This window comes from Chlamydotis macqueenii, chromosome Z (assembly GCF_036417535.1).
Source record: "Chlamydotis macqueenii isolate bChlMac1 chromosome Z, bChlMac1.mat, whole genome shotgun sequence".
Taxonomy (NCBI): domain Eukaryota; kingdom Metazoa; phylum Chordata; class Aves; order Otidiformes; family Otididae; genus Chlamydotis; species Chlamydotis macqueenii.
Window position 1 is genome coordinate 74,955,973 of NC_141593.1, and position 15,184 is coordinate 74,971,156.

General features: G+C 50.8%; 1 pseudogene; it reads right to left on the reverse strand.

The window, feature by feature from the left end:
• Positions 1–1,325: 1,325 nt before the first annotated feature.
• On the reverse strand, positions 1,326–2,488 carry LOC147596432 (E3 ubiquitin-protein ligase Topors-like; annotated as a pseudogene).
• Positions 2,489–15,184: the final 12,696 nt, after the last annotated feature.

The window sequence follows — 15,184 nt, forward strand, 5'->3', positions numbered from 1 at the left end:
AGCCTCACACCTTCCTTCCCTAACACTTCATTCTACAGGGAGGGACGTTGTTCTCGTCAGAACAGAATCCCTCGCTGGAGCTGGGAAGCCACCTGTTCTGCCCCTTTCTGGATGTGGCCATAGCAGAGCCACTCCTCCAAATCTTCTTGTGTTGCAGCTTCTCTCTAACATTTCTAACTCCTCAGAGAAGATACAGACACATTTTCTGTCCCACAGGGTGAATCAAGGGCACTGGCTGTGACTACCACAACTGCTCACTGGGGACCTGGCCTTCGCAGGGGCTTTTTACCTCCATCCCATTATTTGCAGAGGACATTTGCTTCTCACTCCCTTGCATTTCACTGACATGATCAGTACCTCACTGCTTTAACTTTGCACTCTTTGTTTGCTCAGTCACGAGCTGCAAATAGGGGTGTCTCTCATGCATGTGCCCCACAGTGGGTCAGTCCTACACAAGAATGTTTTCACTGAAAGCCTTGCCGTGAACTCTGTCCAGCCGTGAGATACTGTTAGAACAGCACAAGAGATTCCGTCTGTCACTCCTAAACAGCACCTCTCTCTACTGCTTCTAGGTATTCTAGGCCAACACTCTAGTATTACAGTGTCCTGGAGACAGGAGAACTGAAACACTGGTACCTGAACACCAGCAGGCCCAGTACCTGTCTGCAGGTAACCTGGAGCTCCTCACGACACGAGCCTGAACTTTGCCCTTCGTGCGGATGTTTTCCGTGTGGTGTCTGGGTGATGGGAGGGCTGGCTCAGAGCAGCGGTGCTGTTTGAGCAGCACGTTTTGGCAAAGCAGGCAGGTTTCCTTAGCTTCCCCGTGGAGAGGGACCCTGTACTCCCACAGCCAGTGTGGAGGTACCCACCCACGTGCATGGGACGGGGCGCCTGCGTCCAGCCCGGTAACTGGAGCCACCTCCCAGCCCTCAACGGCCATCAGGGAAACAGTTTCTGTCCCCAGGAACTGCGAGGTGTCCGCTTGCAAGGGGCAAATACTCCAGTGCGGAAGAGTGTTTTCCCTCACATTCCAGTACATGGTTATCCCTACAAAGCGCTGTTTGGATGCAGAGAAGCTGTGCTCAGGAGCCCGCGTGCCCTAGAAGGGACACTGCTCTTCCAGTCGTGTGGGCTGCCCGGACTGGATGGCAGGAGCAGGGCCCCAGGCCCACAAACCCCTCCGAGCTGGGCTCTGGGGGCCTAGGCCAGCGTTGGGGCATGGGGGTCACAGAAAGGCACTGGGAGAAGAGGGTACAGCAGCAAACAGAAAGTGTTTCAAGGAAAGAGGGATTGATTTGTTTTTATAAAGAGTTGATAGAGGCCTGCTAGCGCCGCCTCCGGGGTGGCCTCTTGCGGGGCTGTGGAGAGTCCTGGGGGCTGGCAGCCCTCCTCTTTGGGGCGCGCCGGGCCCGCGTGGTTGAGCTGTCTCTGCTCCGTCTGGGAGCAGAAGTGCTCCGGTTGCAGCCCTGGGTAGAGGGGCCTGGTGCTGCTGCCTCCCCTGGTTCCACCTGGGGTTGCTCCTGCTCTGCAGAGACGGGCCCAGATGAGGGGCAGCTGGGACCCCCGTGGACTGCAGCCTCCAAAGGACCATTTTCCTCCTCCACAGTGGACACTATGGGGCTGCCAGAAGAGCTGCTGGAGCTGCAGGTGGGAGCCTCCTCATCGGAGGAGCTGAAACTGGAGCTGCTAGAGCTGGAGCTGGTAGAGGTGGACCTGCTGCAGTTGGAGCTGCAGGAGCTTGTGCTCCTGGAGCTTGAGGTGCTGCTACTGGAGCTGGAGGAGCTGGAGCTGGCCGCAGAGCTGCTGTCCTCCTCTCCAGCAGTGTTCAAACGCAGCAGCCTCCCAGCCTCCTCACTGCACTGCTCCACAACGATGTTGATGAGGCCGTGGACCAGTTCTTCTGTATGTTCCCGGAGGGTGTCCCGCAGCGTGTGGACCATGACTTGCGCATTCAGGCCATACATGCAGAGTGTGTGCACGATCAGGCACTGTACACTGTTTACCTGCCACCAGCGAGCCCCAAATATCTGCTGCAGCATGAGGTGCAGCCAGGGCAGCACGGGATCAAGGAGAATTTGGTGTCTTCAGAAGAGTCGTGCCCAGACCCCGGGCAGGAGCCCACCCACTGCTTCTGATCCCGCAGCCCCCTGCTCAGCCGAGGACGGCATCCCCTGCTGAGAAGATGGAGGTGACGCCGCAGCGTGATGGGGGCTGTTTTCGGCCAGGCTGTCAGGAGCTGTTCCTGCCTGGCTGCTGGCATCTCGGGACTCTTCAGACGTTCTGAAGACATACTGTATGCAGTCATTTTCTCCCCGCACAGAAAACTTGACAGACTCTACTGGTCTTCTGCAAAGGGGGCACACTGCTTTCTCTGTTATCCACCGCAGGATACAGCCCAAGCAAAACTGGTGCTGACAGTGCATCACATGAGCAACGCCATTTGAGTGTCGTGGCAGATGGGGCAGCTCCACTCTGTCTCCGTGGCCATGTTTGTGCTCTGCGCTGCGTTGGGGAGAGCTGAGGATGAGGAGCTGCTCCTCCTCCCTGGCACTGACGCTGCTCTCACACTCTGCATAATAGGGAGGGGCCATGGTCACTGTCTGGGACCTCCCGTGTCCCAGGGAGGCTGGGGCACGACAATGTGCCCAGGTCCCTCATGAGGGGCACTTCCCTGGCTCCCGAAACCCCAGCAACTGACCCAGGTCACCCTACGGGGATGTTTCCCCGCACAGCTCATCTCCGCTGCTGCAAGCGTGCGCCGCAGTGCCCGGCTGCCTGAACCAGGCAGGGCCGGATAGGAACAACGGGAATGGCTCTGGGATGGGCACCGAGAGCTGCCCAAGACAACCCCCGAAGTACCACCCAAAACCAGGAAAAGACTCGCTCTACCCTCCAGACCTCGCACACACGCTCGGCAGGAGTACAGGCTTGAGCCAGACTGGGCCAGGCTCTGCCCGCACCCGAATTTAAGCAGTGAGGGGCGTGAGGTCACGTTCCATCGCTCAGTGACGTCACCATCCACCGCTCAAAGATTTCACGTTCCACCAGACAGTGACATCACTGTGGGCCATCTGCCCGCACAGGCACACAGCATCAGCCACAACTAGGGAGGTAGGAGCTTTCCTGGAGGTGGCTGGACACCTGCCTGCCGATGGGAAGTGGTGAATGAATTCCCTGGTTTGCTTTGCTTGGTGATGGACTTCTGCTTCACCTATGAAACCATCTCAGACTGTGTACTCTGGTCCCGATCAGGGCTAAACTACAACAGTTATTGTGGCGCCCAACGTGGGGCTCGAAGGGTTGAGGTAACAGATCTGACTTCAGTTGCTTGAAACAATTTTGTTTATTCGCACTTATTGTATTGGTTGGCAGTTATTGGTCATGATGTTGCAGTGGTTAGTTATGTTCTTGTGTTGTCTACGCTCTTGTCTGTACTGTGTGTTTCCGGTGGTGGTGTTCATCGCCTCAGGGAAAATGATGAGAATTATCCTTTTGTTATACTATGCAATGTCAATCTATGACATGGTGACATCAGTGGCCTTAAATTGGTATTCGTATGCGGACAGCTTCCCAGGTTCTTTCACTGCCAGGGTAGTTACATCACTTTTTGAGAACTTTGAATCTCTGGGGGATATTCCAGCCACTGTGATGTTGTTGTTATGCGTCTTGATTGTGTGCCAAGTCTTGGGTAGGGTTGCAAAACCCACTTCCGAAACAGCCTCAAGGAGATCTGATTTTAGGTGAAAATAGCCAATAATTTGAATTGCTTGATGTCAGTTCCTCTATAGTACTGTATGTCATTATCTAGCTGTTGTGTGTCCCTCTTTGCTTCCTCCTGCTCCACGCCCTGAGAGACTTATGTTGTATCAAATGTATTATGGTAAAACTCACCTAGATCAACCAAGAAGGAACTTTGACCAAAGTGAAAAAAAACGCAGCAGTGATGGAACCAGAACTGCCTCTGGCAACTAACACCTAGCAACGGATCTTCAGTCTGCAGACCATGAACACGCTAAATCACTCGCACCAGATACACCACCTGAGCGACCATTGCGTTGTCTGTCCTGTGCTGAGAGACTGTTATGACAGAGGGAGCCCAAAGTTATGGACTGGATAACCTCGGCAGACATTTTGGAGGGACGGGCCATGGACTAAGGGAGTTACATCTGTGTGTATGTGCACAGGTAGATCAGAGAAAGAAAAAGTTGATGATTAATTGGAAAGTGTAGGATCTGGGCATGATGTAGACGGTATGGAATAAGGGGTGGATAATGTCCTGGTGCTGGCTAGGACAGAGTTAATATTCACCTGAGCTGGGAGGAGAACCGGAGCTGGTGGCCCCTATGGCTGGGGCACCCAGCTGGGATAGGTTCCTAATTAGCTAGCAGCTGGGGTAAGTTTTCCCAAATTAGCCAAAGGGCTGTTCCATCCCATGGGACATCATGCTCAGGATAGAAGTGAGGAGGGTGGTAAAGGGAGCCTCCTGCTCCGTGGCAAGGAAGTGGGTGTTGATGTTTGTTGGAAGCCACTGTACTCTATTTGTTTTCCATCACTGTTTTGGTTTTTTCTGTTATTGCTCTTAAATTGTTTGTTTGTTTGTTTCATCTCAACCCAAGTGGTTTTGCTGCCTTTTGTTTACAAATTCTCCCTTCTGTCCCACTGGAGGGTGAGGGGAGCGGGAGAGAGACTGTGTAGTCTGGTCCCGATCAGGGCTGACCTGCGACAGTCACACAGGAGCCCACGGCAGGACACTGATTCACAACAGTTTCTGAGATTCATGATCACATCCGCAAGTGAGAACTCCTCTTTCTGCCCCAAGTCCCCTTACTCACTGAATGCAAAGCCTGCAGCCCAGCCTGGGAGAGTGCTTGGGCTCTTTTCACAAAGGCTGCTGAGGAGAAATTTAGCGATAAGCCAGTTCTTTCTTCCATGGCTGTCACTTTCACTGAACGCTTATGGAAAGGCTGTCTAATACACACTGTCTAGCACACCGTCCCGCGGTCAAAAGCCATTTCCCCTCCAGAAATGTGCCGATGGTGGCACTCCTGAGCCCAGGAAGTCAGTGCCGTTGCCAAATGCAGCCTCTGGTGAATACAGCAGCCTGTATTCATCAGCGCGTGTAGGATCTTCATTATATCAGCAGTTATCCTAACACCCTCTATCAGCTGGGAGTTGCTCTGGGCCTGCAAGCAGAAAATCTGCATCCCTCCTCAGCTGTTCCTGATTTTGTGGTGTAGCTTTCTGTGTGCTCATTACCTACTTTGCATTAGATGAAGAAGAATTACCTCAGAAGGGATATTAACTATGGAGTGTGAGAAAAAAAGGTAGACATTGTTTATTTATGTCAGCAGCAGGAGAGACCTGCACTTCTTCTCGTGCTGCAGGTTTTGAGTCAGTTGTGAAGCAGGGAGCTTCTTTCAACCTCATCTCATTCTATTATATTATTATCTGCCTTTGTAAGGAGATCGAACAGAAAGTCGCTCTTTGTGCTTTGAATCCTGCAGCCCCCGTAAGATCCTGGATGTTTCTTTGTGAGAGACGGTGTCGAATGTTTGTCTCAACATTGTCGAAGCATCACACCACCACCTAAACAATGGTACATCAGTCAAACCATAGGACTGGAGTCTTCCTGTCTTCCTGCAAGATGATTCCCTTATCTTGCAAGCCAGTCAAGCCACAGGACTGGGAGCTTCCTGTTTTTTCCTCCTATTTTCCCACGAACCTGAATGCAGAGCTGATTCTGCAGAATTTAGCCTTACCCCTACATTTGCACCCAGACCCAGGCCAGAAAAACAGAGGGGCCCAGAGACGGTATTGGGCATGCGTATCACCACCAGGTGAGGGGTGCGGCCAAGCAAACCCGCTCTTGGAATATGTGACGTGGATAAGACGAACGATAAAAGGACAGAAACGACCAACATTGGACGGAACATTTCCCCACCAAGTCAACTGGACTGTCGGGACGCCGCAGCTCCGTGGTGGTAGCTATCGCAACTGAAACTCTTTTGCCTCTTTCCTTTCCTTCTCTCCTTTCGCTTGCCCTTGCAAACTTCTTGTCAGGTTAATAAAGTTACCTGGCACTTGACTGCGTTTTGAGTCTTAATTCTGTTCCCGAGAATACGAGCAAAACCACGCTCTGGTGTGTGAGAGGTTGGTCTAGCCGCCCTTAGCCTCCCAGACTCGTCTGAGGTGGCTAGAACGCAAGGGGGCCTTCCTCTCATCCAAAATCGGAGCGTGACATTCTTACAGGTTGAAATCTTCCTGAAAGGTCAAGGAACTTGCTTGTGGTGTGCTGCAACTTGCATTTCCACATGCGGAAAACACTAGGGAAAGAAAAGAACAAAAAGTGATCTTTAACTTTCTTTCTCAGGGAAAAGCCATTGGACTTAGGAGTGAATAATCCCTCCTTTTGCCAGATCTTTCATAATTTTTTTTTCTGACACACAAAGGTGGTACGAATAGACCAGAGACTTCCCTCAGCACTTCACACATGGTTTCACTCAACAAATCATCCACCCACCAGCCAGGCCACAGCATGAGCTTTCCCCGAGCTCCCAGCGGCCCCTGTCATCTGCCCAAGCAGAGATGCTGCTCTCCTGCTCACACAGACTGTCCGCACTGCCTGGCAGGACCAGTTTCCCAGGCCCGTTTCCCACAAAACCCTCCCAACAGGGCAGCAGGGGCCTTGGCCAGCACTGGGGCATGGGGTTGGGGACAGTCACCAGGAGAAGGTGAAGAAAGCAGCACCCAGAAAGCCTGATTCAAGGAAAGATGGATTTTTTTTTTTTTTTTTTTTTTTTAAAGAGTTGATGGAGGCCTGCTAGCGCCGCCTCCGGGGTGGCCTCTTGCGGGGCTGTGGTGAGTCCTGGGGGCTGGCAGCCCTCCTCTTTGGGGGCCGCTGGGCCCGCGTGGTTGATCTGTCCCTGCCCCGTCTGGGAGCAGAAGTTCTCCGGTTGCAGCCCTGGGCAGAGGGGCCTGCTGCTGCTGCCTCCCCTGGTTCCACCTGGGGTTGCTCCTGCTCTGCAGAGACGGGCCCAGATGAGGGGCAGCCAGGACCCCCGTGGACTGCAGCCTCCAAAGGACCATCTTCCTCCTCCACGTTGGACACTGCGGGGCTGGAGATGGGAGTCTCCCCACCGGAGCTGGAGGAGCTGGTGGAGCTGGAGTTGGAGCTGGAGATGCTTGCGCTAGTGGAGCAGGTGCTGGCTGCAGGGCTGTTGTCCTCCTCCCCAGCAGTGCTGCAGCGAATCAGCCTCCCAGCCTCTTCACTGCACCGCTCCACAATGACATTGAAGAGGTCACGAACCAGTGGTTCCGTAAATTCCCCGAGGCAGTCCTGCAGTATGTCGAGCATGACTTGCTCATTCGGACCATACATGCACAGGACATGCAGGATCAGGCTCTCTATACTGTTTACGTGCCACCACCGAGCCCCTAAGATCAGCCTCAGTACAGCACGCAGCGAGGGCAGCACGGGATCAAGAAGACTTTGTTGTCTCTGGAAGAGTCCTGCCCAGACCTCGGGCTGGAGCCCACCCACTGCCTCTGACCCTGCAGCCCCCTGCCCAGCCGAAGAGTGTACCCACTCCGGATAAGGAGGGGATGCTGCAGGGTCATGGGGGCTGTTTTGGGCCAGGCTGTCAGGGGCTCTTCCTGCCTGGCCGCTGGCGTCTTGTGACTCTTCACGGCTTCTGATGACGCACCGTAGGTAGTCATCTTCTCCCCGCACAGAAAACCTGACGATCTCTATTGGTCTTCCACAAATAGGGCATTCCGAGCTGCCCCTTATCCACCGCAGGGTGCAGCCCACACAAATCTGGTGCTGACAGGGCATCACATGAGCAACGCCATCTTGAGCGTCGTGGCAGATGGGGCAGCTCCACCCCCTCCCCATGGCCGTGTTTGTGCTCTGCGTTGGGCTGCGGAGAGCTGACGATGAGGAGCTGCTCCTTCTCACAGGCACTGATGCTGCCAAAGAGTGTCACACGCTGCAAAATAGGGAGAGGCCATGGTCACTGTCTGGGACCTCCCATGTCCCAGGTAGGATAGGGGAGGACAAAATGCACCTGTCCCTCAACAAGGACACTTCCCTGGCTCCCCAAACCCCAGCACCCATTCCAGACCACCCCAGGCAGATGTTTCCCTGCACAGCTCACCTCTACTGCTGCAAGCGTGTGCCGCAGTGCCCGGCTGCCTGAACCAGGCAGGGCCGGATAAGAACACGGGAATGGCTCTGGGATGGGCACCGAGAGCTGCCCAAGACAACCCCCGAAGTACCACCCAAAACCAGGAAAAGACTCGCTCTACCCTCCAGACCTCGCACACACGCTCGGCAGGACTACAGGCTTGAGCCAGACTGAGCCAGGCTCTGCCCGCGCCCGAGTCTAAGCAGCAAGGTGCGTGAGGTCACGTTCCATCGCTCAGTGACATCACCATCCACCGCTCAAAGATTTCACGTTCCACCAGACGGTGACATCACTGTGGGCCATCTGCCCCCACAGGCACACAGCATCAGGCACAACTAGGGAACTGGCGCTGGACATCAAGGGCTGCAGATCACTTTTCCCCCATCAGGACAGCCTGGCAGGGGGGCGGGTGGCCAGAGAGGTTTTGGCCATCTCTGTGCTTGGGGGTTTCAAGCTGCAGCTGGACAAAGCCAGTCGGCACCTGGGCTGATCCCTGGGCTGACCTTGCTTTGGCAGCAGCTTTCTCCAGGCTCCTCCCAAGCTCCCCTTCATCCACATCCCTTCTGTCATCTCACCCTGATCCCGTGCAAAGTACCAAGTCTGGCAGAGTCCATGTCTGCAACTTTCCAGGAAAAAAAGAAAATCCTCTGCATTGTCTTCATCTTCTGCATTTCCATGGCACTCAATTTCCAACGGAAACTTCTCTCCCTTTCACGGAGTTACAGTTGCCATGGGAGGGGATCACATGGGTCTGGCTGTTAAAACCTCATGAGATGACACTCCATGTTTTTTATTCCCAATGCTTCTTGCATAGATCAATGCCAGAGATAATGCATTCAGCCATTTCACGCCAGTCTCTGACTAAATCTTTGCTAAACTGGTTTTCAAATTGGAGTTCTTATTTTCGCAGGCCCACTGATACTTTCGTTCTATTTGTAGGGCTGCACAAATTTTGTTCATCACTCATCTTGTAAAAGGGGTTCTCCTATTGTTATTTAGCGTTAGGGGAACACCAAATTAAGGAATTAGTTCTCTCAGCAACATTTTTTGCAACAGATGTTTTGTCTGCATATTTACAAGGATAGCCCTCTACCCATCCTGATAATGTATCTAAAAGGATAAGGACATACTTACAATTACAGCACTGAGACATTTGAATGAAGTAAATTTCCAGATTTACAAACCATCTGCACCGTTTAGGGTGTGGAGCTATACCTGTCTCCTCCTGCTGTCCTGTGTTATGTGCTAAACAAACTGGGCAGCTGCTGACGCCGAAGTCACGGACACTGCTGACGACCAATATGATCAAGCAAATGCCAATTTATTGTTGATACATCCCGGTTAATATAGCCCTTCTAGTTCCCTATCATGCGCAAGCTCTCTACTAATTGGCTAACTATATCATGCACGCGCTCCTAGCTAAAATACGATTCGTTAAGTCTCTTTGTTCACGCGCACGGCTCTCTCCACCTGCACCCTGCTTCACGTTCAGCCCCCAGTCACGTATGCCAGCTGTTTTCCTCCTTCTCAAGGCTGCTTCGTTTACTTTCTCACAGGAAGCTTCATTACTTTCTCACAGGCGGCCTCATTATTTTCTCACAGGTGGCTTCAGTACTTTCTTACAGGCAGCTTCAGTACTTTCTCACAAGCGGCTTCAGTGATGTCCTTGAGGCCTGCTGCTCACAAACATAACAATTCCATTCAGTCTGGATTGTTCACTAAGTGCCCCTGGTACTCCAGGTATCCAACAGGCAGCTGCTACGTACTGTTGAGCTGTACTTGAACTATGTGGAGAAAAGTCAGTCTTGTCATTACCTGCAGCATCGTCTGTGCCAGTGCCTGTGCAGAGACATCGACTGTGCCAGACTCTCTTTGTCCTTGAAGAGGAAGGTTCTGGAGTGACCTGCATTTAAAAGCTGGGATCCAGCAGCCTCCAACACCACGGGAGCCTGCAGAGGATTTTCGTCAGGCCAGAGCAGCAGCCGTGGGTACCTGCTGGTGCCAGAGAGGACAAGGAGCAGCAGCTGGACCGACTGTGCCTGAGCAGGCAGTTACAGAGCTTTTGTACCTTTAAGTGACAGCATGTGTCTTTCATGGAACAGCGGTGCATGTCAGATGAGCAGGACACAGTGAGGAGTGTTTCCTATGGGTTTCATAGGAGGGAGCTCTAGACGGCTAGGTAAGGAAGCTCTGGACACATTGTCCTTTTACAAAGAGCACACTCCTTCGGTTACTGGATGGTGCTGTCTCGGAGAAGCCATTGGGTCATGCTGCAGATATTTTCTAGCTTGTGGGGCTTTGCAGGAGCACAAGGCATTAGCTATTTTACTACTGCTCTACTGAAAGGCCAGCTGGGACTTGGGGCATCTTCACTCAGTGCCTGATTCAGGCACTTAAGGCAAAAGTTCTTGCGGTATCTATAGTGCTTTTCAGACGTTTCATGGAAGTCTGGAACATTCTACAAATGTTGGTATTGTCTCATAGGAGTACCAAATTTCAAAATTGCAAGTCACCAGAAGTCAGAGTGAGAAAGATGAAAACAATTGATCCCAGCTGAGAACTGCGGTTATCTTGGCAGGACCTTGTTCTTGCACAGACTCGCAGGGGTGGATTGACTGCACAGGTATGTGATGCAGCCCTGGTGCTACAGCTGCCTCTCTTCAGGGAGTACTTCTGTACCTATAGCCCACGGTGTTGGAAGTGAGGGGGTGTGTAAGAGAATCCACTTGCGTGTGGGAAATAAAAAAGCACCAGAACTTCAGTAGGACATGTAGCTAATGTATGAGTAAATAAATGTACATGTATTCGGAGGGGAGTGCTCAGAAATGTTTTACTGAATAGAGTGCATGATCAAAATAGTTTGGAGGTCACTGCTACAGCCATCCCTCTAGGAGCATCTTTGCTTTTGGTTCTCCATGGAAGCATGCCTTGAGTAGTAAAACTCTGGAAAAACAGGTTAATTCCTGATTCCTAATGGGTCGTTCTAATTCAGCAAGTATGTGGGTGTTTCACAGACGGTTCCTATTTACTCCTTTTATTTTTCATGCCATTTATGCTGTGATCAAAGTAAGCATAAGATGCATATGAAGTATGCCCAGGCTATTTCTGCTTTCAGGAGCATTTCTCCCCCAGCTTGCCTGCATTTCAGGATGTGCTTATTAGGGTTTTCTCTTTCCTTGGTCCATATGGTTTCTTGCACAATTCCAAACTGGCATCTGAACTATGCCCTGCATCTAATTCTAAGCAGTACTAGTAAAAAGGTAATTATCAAAAAGAAGTGATCTTATCTTAGACCAATCTGGGATTTTTGTCTGAGTTAAAGGCATACTCTCCAGCTTTGCCCAGAATACCACTGCAGCCAGTTATCCCTTGGTCAACGTCAAGCTGATTGTAATGGCAAATGTGACTAAGTATGAAAGTGTCACAGCAGCAGAGAGGAAAGGAAAAAGCAGGAGAAACGGATCTGCCAGAGATAATTGCAGTTACTGACCTGGGAAATGAGTTTGAATTTCAGAGTTATAGGGATGGGAAATGTCATCTTTTATGCACAAAGAACAAATGTCCTACTGTTGTGAATTTTGCCTTTGTTGAATCAGAAAAAGATATAACACATCTGAAAACCCGAGGAGTTTTGTCCTTCCACATGTCCTGGTCTGGTTTAGAAGACGATATTATTGCATTTGACAACTATTTCTCTTCTAGCTCTCAGTTTTCACTGAGTTTTCAGGTCTATAATTTTGTGACCAAAACTAGCCCTTCCCTGCCCCAGGAGGAGCCAGCTGTCTGAGCGGGAGCTGGGTTACACAGCTGGGCGCCCAACTCCCAGCCCAGCGCCAGTGCTGGCAGAAGCCACTCTCTGAGGATTAACCTGAAACGCAGGCAAACAGCCGTCTCAAAAACGCAGGCGATTTAAAAGTGCTTAAGACTTCTGCAGGCACCCTGTCCCCAGCCAGAGGACAGGCACAGACTGTGGTCCAGTGACGCAGCCGTGTCCCCAGCGCCCCAGGGCAGCCGCGTGCTCCAGAATCCTGGGTGCTGGAGGAGACCTCAGGGGGTGGAGACAGACGTCCAGAAACCCTGGACTCCCCACCACATCCAGGACCTTGGCAGCTGTGGGGTAAGCGGCAGTAATGCACACGTACTGCGTTCGTTGTCATGTCCCACCTCTCGCTCTGGCATCCACGGCCTCTGTACCCGTACATTTATTTGGAAACCGCTATTCATTTTCTTTACTTTCTTTTTACACAGACAGTGACCTGTTTAGTATACCCTGTTGAATGAATCACAGTTGAGACTTCTCTGGCGGGATACAAATGTACACACACATTTATACTCCATAAAAAGAAAATAATACTATATTTTACTTCTTCGGCCTAACGCATTAACAAATAGTTTTGGAAAGAAAGAAAATTTTTACCTGGAAATGGGAAAGATAGCACATATACTTGGCTGCTTTCCCTTTCATTGTTGGTTTAAAGGGGACAGTGATCTTCTGCTGCCCTTAAATATGATTCATTTTGTTCAGGCCATAAGACTATGTGATTTGTGTGTACTCCATCCTTCTAGTGCAGGATCCATACCAACGAGAGGGGCAAATAACATTGAAGTGATCTGTTGAGTATTTTTTTCAGAAGCACTCCTCATTGGTACAATTTTTTTTTGTTTGCTATCGATGTCAAACTGAGTCAAATTAGACCCACAGTGAGAGCTGGAACCTCCCCCCTAAAACATCACGACTCAGCATTTAGCTGCAACTGTTTATGCGCATTGGTTTATGCACATTTACCACGGTTTTGTTGCCACTTTCCTTCAGGAAACAAAGTCACATCAGGAGCAGAAGAAATACCTGATCCTTCCTGTAAGTTCAAATCTACCTGGAGCTGCACCTCCCTAGGAGTATGTATACGAAAAATACTTATGCTTTGTGAACACAGATCAGTGAGTCAGGAAGACGAGAACAAAGTTACGCCTAACCTTGCTGTAAAAAATAGGCGAAACTGCATATTTTATGCAAAATTATTTAAGCTGGCAGTCTTCAGTCTCAGCACAGTGCTGTCATGTTTATCAATGCTTGCTCCAAAGAAGGCTCAGCCATTTATAACAAGCCCAGTTCTCGTCACATTTTCTGTAGCGGAAGAGTTGTTCTTTTCAGGGCCAATGAGAATGGGTCCACTTTAAAGAAATCAATGTCCGGGGGATGAATGAAAGCAACACAGAGCTGCACTGAGTGCTTGCCTTGATTCCAAAATGTTTTGACAGACGTGACACTGATAGGCAGAGAAAAGCTGATGTGACTGTAGATAAATAAATAATCATACATTAAAATATGCATAAAGAAAAAAACATGTATAAGCACATAAAATGCAGGTTCACTGCCTCTGGTGTGTTTGCTTACCTAAAGTCCGCCACAGCAAGTGCTGTGCATAATAATTATCCATCACCGCTGGCTGGCACAGAAATTGTCCTGTAATAGTGGAGGAGGATTTCTCCTGAGTTGCACAGGTGTTTGTCACAGTTTCTCCGGTTGTAGCACTGTACAGTGCACTGTATCCAAGTGTGTCTTTAAGCGCAGCGACCGTCTCTTGCTGATGGTAAAAGGGGACAGAAGGTACCCGATCTTCCCAACGGCATTTGGATGCAGCCAACACACAGAGAGCAGCAAAAAGTCCGTAGCAAAAGGGTGAGGGCTAACGGCCTGTAACTCTGTGCCACGGCTGCCAAGTGTGGGGCATGCTCCTGGGTGGGCGCTGGGGCAGCTGAGCCCTAGATCTCGTGGTGTCAGATGCTCTCCACCCATATTCACAGTTAGCGCTTGCTCCAAACGCAAAAGAGAGAGAGGGGCTAAAATGTCAACCAAAAGCCCAAATGGAATTATTTGCCTGATTTGCCTGACTTTAATTTTAATATCCCCAAAGGAGGTCATAGAAGACAGGACGGAAATCAGTTCCCCTTATCTGGTAACCTCTCACTGCCACTCCTGAACACTTTGCCAAAGTACTAAGAATTTTTTTGTTGTAATCTTTAGCCATTTTTCTAGTATCTTGATACTGCCAGTGGTTTCACAAGCATCTTTTTCTAATACACAGGCTGAGGGTTCTCTGTACATTTGCCTATGAAGGGAGAAATGTTTGCCTGTGTTTGCGTCTAATACCTCTTCGGTGTAAAAACATACAGGGTCCAACTCCAATTCCTGCATTCCAGTAAGGGAGCTACTGCCCTGTAAGGTGCGATCCTGCAACCTGAACCCGGCTAAGTTTTCACAAAACATACAACAGATGTATTTCTGCAGCTGGAGGAGGGAGCGTGTCTCACCAGGCTGGCTGCCCTGAAACTGAGAGTGTACAAAGGCGAGGGTGTCAGGCAATTGGTCTTACTAACGGGTTTTGTTAGCAGGGGGCAGGGAGGGAGGGGAAGGGAACTACTCATGGTAAGTTGGATGAAGATCAAGCGATGATTCCTCTTGAATGTCCCCCACAACTCGCTGACAAGAGCAAGCTTTGCTGTTCAGGCCCACAGGCTGCAGAGTACTTCAGTTCATCTCTGGAGAACTTTGCTGTTAGACAAGGTGGAAAACGTTCCTCTAAGTAATTGTTCCTCAGAGAAGCGGAAGCCTGAGAAGGCGATAACAACCAGAAGTGTGTCTTCCCAGCTGGGCGAGGGCTGATTTTGGCCTAGGCGGGTGCATCCAGCACCACGCTTCCGCTGCCTGCCTCACTTGTCGGTGATGTGTCTGCGCTGAATCCACACCCGGGATTACAACTCCTCTCGGAGGGTGTGCATTCGATGGGTCAAGCACGAGCCGTGGGGGGTTTCCAACGCTGTCATAGCTCTTGAAATTCTTTCACCACACTAAAAAAATACACGTATCTTTCCTTCTCGGGATGCTCCTAAATCACTCCTATCATTCCTCTTTCAGGGGTGGCTCTCTTCTTTCCCCTGCCTTGTAATGGGCATAACATTGCTGAGGGAATGAGGGAAGAACGGACTCTTCCACTCCC